The sequence below is a fragment of the Musa acuminata genome, chromosome BXJ2-4 (assembly GCF_036884655.1).
Source record: "Musa acuminata AAA Group cultivar baxijiao chromosome BXJ2-4, Cavendish_Baxijiao_AAA, whole genome shotgun sequence".
In the NCBI taxonomy this organism is placed as follows: domain Eukaryota; kingdom Viridiplantae; phylum Streptophyta; class Magnoliopsida; order Zingiberales; family Musaceae; genus Musa; species Musa acuminata.
This window is the reverse complement of record NC_088341.1, coordinates 12,690,937-12,699,788: the sequence shown is the minus strand read 5'-3', so window position 1 is coordinate 12,699,788 and position 8,852 is coordinate 12,690,937.

Genomic DNA, 8,852 nt, shown 5'->3' with positions numbered 1-8,852 from the left:
TCGCCTATTGAAGGAAGGCCTCTAGTTGACGTCGGTGACCTCGTCGGTGGAGGAAGCCAAAAGTGGAGTAGGTCAAGACTGACCGAACCACTCTAAATCTCTGGTTTGCGTTTATTTTGAGCACTTTATCATTACTGCAAACCTCCTACATAGCTACTGCTCTCTGCACCTTTACTAACAAGTTTCTAAGTGCTGATCTTTCCGAATCTGCATTCAGACGTAAATCGGTGTTTTCATACATTACAGTTTACGATTACGTTTTGTAACTGCAAACTGTCTTCTGCACTTTTACGAACGAGTTTCTTTGCAGTTTACATTTACGTTTTGATTCTATTTATAACTGCAAACTATCTTCTGCAATTTTACGAACGAGTTTCAAAGATTAGACGAAAATCTGCATTTAGACGTAAAACTGCATTTAGACGTAAATCGGCTTTCCTCGTACAATCATCAGATTTCAGTTTACGTTTACATCTTGATTTCAACTGCATACTGCCTTCTGCGAGTCTACAAATGAGTTTCAAAGTTCAGACGTAAATCTGCGTTTAGACGTAAATCTACGTTTAGACGTAAATCTGCGTTTAGACGTAAATCTGCGTTTAGACGTAAATATGCTTTTTGCAGATTACTTTTTGAGCTGTACAATAGCAGCACATTGTCTTTATACTTTTGCTTAAACTACGCTTAGACGCAAACTGTGTTTAGATGCAAACTGCGCTTAGACGCAATCTGCGCTCAGACGCAAACTGCGCTTAGACGCAAACTACGCTTAGACGCAATCTGAGCTTAGACGCAATCTGTATTTAGACGCAAACTGCATTTAGACGCAAACTATGTTTAGACGTAAACTGCACTTAATCATAAGTAATCTTAGAATCGGCTTTTGCATCAAAATAGTTTTTATCGAACGAACGCAGCTTTCGTTTTTAATTGCTGAAAGATTTCCGCTGCACTAATTCACCCCCCCCCCTCTTAGTGCTCTCGATCCTAACAATTGGTATCAGAGCAAGGTTAACTCTCTAACGGATTAAAACCCAAGAGAAATGGCATACGCCGGAAACCAAGAGGGGCATTCTATTACGCGTCCACCCATGTTCAGTGGGACGGACTACACCTACTGGAAGACCCGAATGAGGATCTTTCTTATTTCTATGGATTTTGAACTGTGGAATCTTGTCGAAAACGGATTTTCGAAGTCTTGTCTTCCAATGATCGATTGGAATGATTTGGAGAAGAAGGCTTTCGCTCTTAATGCAAAGGCTATGAATGCCTTATTTTGTGCACTTGATAAAAACGAGTTTAACCGCGTTTCAACTTGTGAAACTGCATTTGATATTTGGCACACACTCGAAGTGACCCATGAAGGCACAAGTAGAGTAAAAGAGTAAAAAATCAATTTACTGTTACATTCTTTCGAACTTTTTCGGATGAAATCGAGTGAAACCATTGGCGACATGTTTACCCGTTTCACGGATGTCGTCAACGGTCTAAAAGGACTCGGAAAGAGCTTTTCGGATTTTGAGCTTGTTAATAAGATACTAAGATCCCTTCCTAAGAGTTGGGATCCTAAAGTCACTGCTATTCAAGAGGCAAAAGATCTGCGAAATTTCCCTCTTGAAGAACTAATCGGGTCATTAATGACCTACGAAATGACTTGTAAAGCTCATGAAGAGCAAGAAGACATCCTTCCAAAGAACAGGAAGGATATGGCACTTAAAACTTCTGAATGCCACTTGAGAGAAAACTCAAGCGATGAGGACTGTGATGATGACTTGGCACTTCTAACAAGAAAGTTTAAAAAGTTCTTTAAAAGAAACAAGTTTAAGAATGATGCAAAAAATAAACTTGAACCCAAGAAGGACCAAGTAATCTGCTATGAATGCAAAGAGCTAGGACACTACAAGAGTGATTGTCCCCAAGTCAAAAGGAGAACATCAAAGAAGAAGGCGCTTCAAGCAACATGGGATAACTCGAGCGCATCCGAAGAAGAGGAGTCCAACACCGAGCAAGTTGTTCATTACGCCTTAATGGCCATCGAAGATGAGGTAACAAATTCAATAGATGCAGATTTATCATTCGATGAATTATTAAATGCTTTCCATGAATTGTTTGATGAGTGTAAGACTATCAGTAGTAAATACAAATTGCTAAAAAAGGAGCATGATAGTCTTATTTGTAATTTCGATAAGTTAAATGCTGAACATCATGATAGTTTAAGCCCATGCATAAAATGCCATGATCTAGAAACTCTCCAAAAAGAAAACTTGCTACTTAAGGACACCTTGAAGAAATTCGAGGTTGGTAGCAAGTCATTGAACATGATCCTTACAAACAAGGGTCACGTTCCCAAAAGAAGTGGAATTGGATTCGTGAGAAGTCCTCACCAAAATCCAACCACCTTCATAAAAGGCTCCATCTTACATATTCGACATCAAGACAAATGTAACTTCTGTTGTAAATTTGGACACAAGACACATTGTTGTCCATTCAAGAAAATAAGTCCAAACAAATTGATTTGGGTTCCTAAAGGAACCATGACAAATTCTATGCAACATGATAAGAAATGTAGATCTATTTGTGAGGCACCCAAAAGCAAATGGGTACCTAAAAATCATCCCTTCCTATAAAAACATTAAAATTTTAGGCTGGAGCAAGAAAAAATATTCTGCTCCTTGATTCTCGATAGTCATAAACCAAGAGTCAAAAAGGAACTCGCAACGCTTAAGTAACAAGTGGAAGTTATGAAATCACAAATGCGACTTGGATACAACCTTATTAGAAACATATGATTCCCAAATTCACATATCCCCTTGATCTTCGAACCCGTCAACTCTATCATCTACGAATTAATTCTTGTATCATGAAGAAACTAAATATGTCATGATCTTAAAAGGGATACCAAACAAACTATCAACATATGTATGACATACGCACGTTAAAAGATCTATCTTGATCGTACAAGAGCTTCTTCCTTAAATAAAAACTCATACGAAATCACGTAAGAAACGTTAATTGCTCTGAAATGAAAAACTCTCCTCAAGGCAAAGGCTCCCTGATCAAATCACATTAGGTGATCACTGGCTGCAGGCGGTGGCACCTCTCCAGCTAGCGGTGGCACCTCCAGCTACCATGGGTTGCCAGCGGTTGCACCGCTCCAGCCAGAGGTGCAACCGCCCGCAACTCTGCCTTTTTAAACCCACGCTAGGGCCGGCGGTGGAACCGACCCCAACTCACTCCCATTTCCTCCTCTATTCTTCCAAGTCTCCTCCATTTTCATTTCACTCCTCTAAGCTTTCCAAATACCTCCCATTTCGGAGCAAAACATCAAGAATCCTTCCTTCTCTTGAAGATTTCACAAAGGTACTCTCTAAGAAGCCCTTAAATTCTGTTTTGTTCTTCATTTACTCTTGCTCATCATCATCCCTCTAAACAGCAGTAGTTATGGGATCTAGAAGATCCTCAAGGGACAAGGGAAAGAGGAGATTAGTAGAAGAGTTTGATTCCACCCTTTTCGATTCAAAAAATCATGCTGAAAAATTTTCCTCTTTCGAACTTAGAAGTATCAATAAGGGAAAATACGTAGATCTAAATGAACTAAGAGACTTAGAGACTATCCAATGGTTTGCAAACCTAGATCTACTTCCAATCTTGCAGATTAACGAACCCATCTATCCTAGGCTAGTTAGATTATTTTACAATAACATACAAATAGATGATGAAGAAAGGATGTCCACCTATCTTTTAGGACAACACATCTCAATCACTGATAGGTTCATTTGTGATATGATAGGTATTCCCATAAAAAGCATAGGACTTTACTTTAGAGGATCATGGGATAATGAAAGTATTGGAACATCCTATGTTGAAGCCTTAGGAACAATCTTTGCCAATCCTAACATAGCATTGGTTCCTAAAAGTTGTGAACATCTACTGCCTTTGAACACTAAGATACTTCATCATATCATGACTAGTATAATTCTTCCTAAACAATACCATCATGATGAAGTAAGTCAATTAGAATTAGGAACTATGTACTTAATCATGAAGGGACATGACATCTGTCTTGGTTATCTTATCCAACAAAACATGTTAGAATTATCTAAGAAAGATATGATGCTCCCATATGATGGTATAATCACAAGAATAATGAAAGCTTACGACATTCTAATACCACCAGAAGAAGAAGTAATGAAAGTAGATAGATTCAGCATAATAAACAAAAATCTACTTCACCGACTAAGATGTTACTATAGAAACGGTAACTGGGTTAGAATCCCTAGAAGGACTGATCACCCTCAACCTGAACCAGAACCACCAGTATTTAGGGGTACCCAATCTCCTCCGACCCTTCCCTTTGAGGAAACACATCCAGTTGAGCAAACTCATACATCCATCGAAGAAATTGGGATTCGAATGGATCGATTCGAACAGAGACAAGAACGGATTGAACAACGACAAGATCAAATCCTATCTGAGCTGCAGCAAATTCATAGTCAATTTGACTCCTTGTTTAGGCACTTTAATTTTCCACCTCATTAATGAACTTTTTGAACACCTGTTGTTGTTGTAAACTTCTTATGTTACTCACTTCTGATGTGCTGGCTGTAAACATCTATCTTGCGCCTTGTGGTAAAAGTTATCTCAGATTTTTATGGTATCATTACTGTTTGGTATGTGATGTGTCCAAATTAAGAATGTTGTGCTTTAAAACTAAAAGTTTTGAAAACCTTGTGCTTTGATTTCATTCAGAATTAGGAATGTTGATGTGTCAGAATAGATAAATTTGTTAAAATTATTTTTCGGACTATATTGAATGATCAAATCACTTGATTGCCATGTTTCTATGATTATATGTGAAAATCTGCAACAAAATCTTGTCCGAATGCATCTTATTTATTCGAATGCTATAAAACAGATTTTCTCGTACACTTTCATGAAAAATAAGTTTCTGAAATAGATTTGATGAAGTGATTCATGTGTATGTATTCCATCCTGCAAAATCTTTACATAGACAATGGATTATAACAAAAAGGGGAAGAAGTATTTAAAGCAATCTATGTAAAATTCCTCTATAAGCTTGCTATTATTATTTTCCTGGTATCATAATTACTATGCTTTTTGTTGATGACAAAGGGGGAGATATATGAATTGATAAACACTACCATGATTAGAAATACTATGAGTGATGCTATAAACACTGCTATGATTATGCCATCCTTGCATCACCAAGAGATATATGAACATGTGCTAAAGTTTGCATTATGCCCTGAGTTGATATCTTATCATGTGAAGAAAATGCAAAACTTGCTAGAATATTTCAAATGTGTGCATCATGTAATAGTGCTTCACAGCTTTATATGATAATGTTAAAACTACATGATGAATAGTTACAAACACAATCATACAAACTTGATGATGTATGTCAAGCCTTGACATCATCTTTGAAGAGATACATCATGATGAGTATCATGATGGGAGTATTGATAAGTTTAACTGATCTAACTTATCAATACGTCACTTGAATTCTTAGGTCTTGAATTCAAGGTTGACTTATCTCAACTATGGCATATAGACAGGGGGAGTTAAGGATAACTCCATTATCAATTGATTGTCATCATCAAAAAGGGGGAGATTGTTGAATCTCGGATTTTGATGATGAAGTCAATTGTCATTTGTTGTCTAATCTATGTGTTGAGATAAGTGTGCAGGATTAACTACGATGAAAGTTAGACAAGCAGCAGGAGTTGCGCCGGAGTCAAGTTCATGATCATGTTGGGAGTTCGAGAGTTCGACGGAAGTTCGGACGGTCGTCGGAGGTTCTGCGAGAACAGATCCGAGAAGTCCAGAAGCTTGCCAAGCGAAGCTCGTCGGAACTCACCAAGTGGATCATCGCAAAGTCCAAGAGTTTGCCGGAAGTCCGCAGGAGCATCACCGAGGGTTCATCGGATGACCGATGGAAGTTCGCCGGAAACTCACCGAAAGAAGCGATTGACGCACCGAAGCAAAGCTGCAGAAATTGTCTTAGATCTAATCATAGTTAGCACATTGATTAAGTTGGAAAATGGGAGGTGATCCCATTAGCTTAATCTTGGGGCAATTGGACCCCTGAAAGACTGAAATTGGGCCGAATGGAGCTAACCATTCGGACCCTGATTGCACCAGGAGGTGCAACCGCCTAGGCCAGGAGGTGGCACTGCCTGGGCTAAGCCTCCTAGCGAGACTGGGCGGTGCAACCGCCCCAGCCAAGAGGTGGCACCGCTTGAGCTCAGTCTTCGAGCTCTGGTAGAGAGGTGCAACCGCCTCAGTCAAGAGGTGGCACCGCATGGGGCTCAGTCTCCGAGCCAGACTCAGGAGGTGCAATCGCCCCTGACACAGAGGTGCAACTGCCTGGGCTCAGTCTTCGAGCTCTGCCAGGCGGTGCAACCTCTCCAGTCAGGAGGTGCAACCGCCTGATCCCGGAATTCCGGGATTTGACCGTTTTGAGCTCCAAATTTGAATTGGGTAGGGGCCTATAAATACCCCACCCATTCAGCACTAAAAAGATACAGACCTACACTGAATTCTTGATCTTTTCTATGATTCTAAGAGCTCAAATTTGCGTAAAGTCCTAAAGTTCTCCTCTTTCTGTTCTTCAAGTTTTGAGTTGTAAAGAGAGGAGAGAAAGGTCCTGTAAGGGTTGTCTCCTGAGCCCATCAAAAGGAGTGAATCTGTAAAAGGGCAGTTGGCCTTCGCCTATTGAAGGAAGGCCTCTAGTTGACGTCGGTGACCTCGTCGGTGGAGGAAGCCAAAAGTGGAGTAGGTCAAGACTGACCGAACCACTCTAAATCTCTGGTTTACGTTTATTTTGAGCACTTTATCATTACTGCAAACCTCCTACATAGCTACTGCTCTCTGCGCCTTTACGAACAAGTTTCTAAGTGCTGATCTTTCTGAATCTGCATTCAGACGTAAATCGGTGTTTTCATACATTACAGTTTACGATTACGTTTTGTAACTGCAAACTGTCTTCTACGCTTTTACGAACGAGTTTCTTTGCAGTTTACATTTACGTTTTGATTCTATTTATAACTGCAAACTGTCTTCTGCAATTTTACGAACGAGTTTCAAGGTTTAGACGAAAATCTGTATTTAGACGTAAAACTTCATTTAGACGTAAATCGGCTTTCCTCGTACAATCATCAGATTTCAGTTTACGTTTACGTCTTGATTTCAACTGCATACTGCCTTCTGCGAGTCTACAAACGAGTTTCAAAGTTCAGACGTAAATCTGCGTTTAGACGTAAATCTGCGTTTAGATGTAAATCTGCGTTTAGACGTAAATCTGCTTTTTGCAGATTACTTTTTGAGCTGTACAATAGCAGCACATTGTCTTTATACTTCTGCTTAAACTGCGCTTAGACGCAAACTGTGTTTAGACGCAAACTGCGCTTAGACGCAAACTGCGCTTAGACACAATCTGAGCTTAGACGCAATCTGCATTTAGACGCAAACTGCGTTTAGACGCAAACTGTGTTTAGACGAAACTGCACTTAATCATAAGTAATCTTAGAATCGGCTTTTGCATCAAAATAGTTTTTATCGATCGAACGCAGCTTTCATTTTTAATCGCTGAAAGATTTTCGCTGCACTAATTCACCCCCCCCCTCTTAGTGCTCTCGATCCTAACACTCCTACTGCATGTCTTTCTTCCATCGTAGTTAATCCTGCACACTTAAAACAAACTTCGATCTAGACAATTAATACTAAGCATTAATCAAGTTGTCCGGCATGTCATTGGTCTCTCGATGCTTCGTCCGATTCTTCGGCGCATCGTCCTCTCTTGCGGCCTATTTCCCAATCGGCCAGTTGACTCCGCAACTCCGATGTCCTTGGCGCAATATCCGCTCTTCTTTGGCCCGATGCCCGAATCCATTGCCCGAAGCCTTCTGTCGATACGTTGACCGTTCCACCGGCCCGACGTCCGATCTTCTGACATGTTCCTCCGGCCCAACATGATTTTCCTGCTTTAATTGTCTCATCCTGATCGAAGTATCCTGCGTCACTCAAAATACAGATTAAATCATAAACACATATATCAAGTGGTTTCATCATCAAAATACGAGATTCAACAATCTCCCCCTTTTTGTTGATGACAACCACTTGATGACAGAGTTAACCTTAACTCTCGGAGTTTAAACAAACTCCCCTTATCAATATGCCATATTGATAGAAACTCTTGGATTCAAAAATCCGAGCAACATGTCATCATAAACTTATGCATAACATGTCATGTCATCAACATGCTTCTCCCCCTTTGTCATCAACAAAAAGAAGAAGTACCATAATCAAGTGTTTGTGATATAAGTTCAACTCATTGCATGAAAAACATAATATCCATTTTTACCATCATGCAAGTTTGCTATTATCAAATGGTATGATATCAACATGTAAAATTGCAATGTAAGCTTTTGATATCGTAACGCAAACATTTCAAGTGTTTATCAATTGTAGCATTTCATCACATGGCAAGATATTAATAAATAAAGTTGCGATGCTAGTTCTTGATATATTATTATAATGCAACCATGACATAGAGCAAATATGGCAATCATAGCATCAATTCATATATTTCTCCCCCTTTGTCGTCAACAAAAAGGAGAACGATATAAGCAAATTTTAAATATAAGTGCGATGCCATAAGCAGGTTCTTGTCATTTTTCAACAAAGAGTGATAAGATACCAAATATTCAAACATCTCAAGGAAAACATGACATGGAGATAGCTTTGAAAACTTCTTCCATTTTATTTATTATTTTCTTTTTGCATGAAGGAGGAAAGCTATTTCTGAGCTTACTCGAATGAAGTTAAAATCG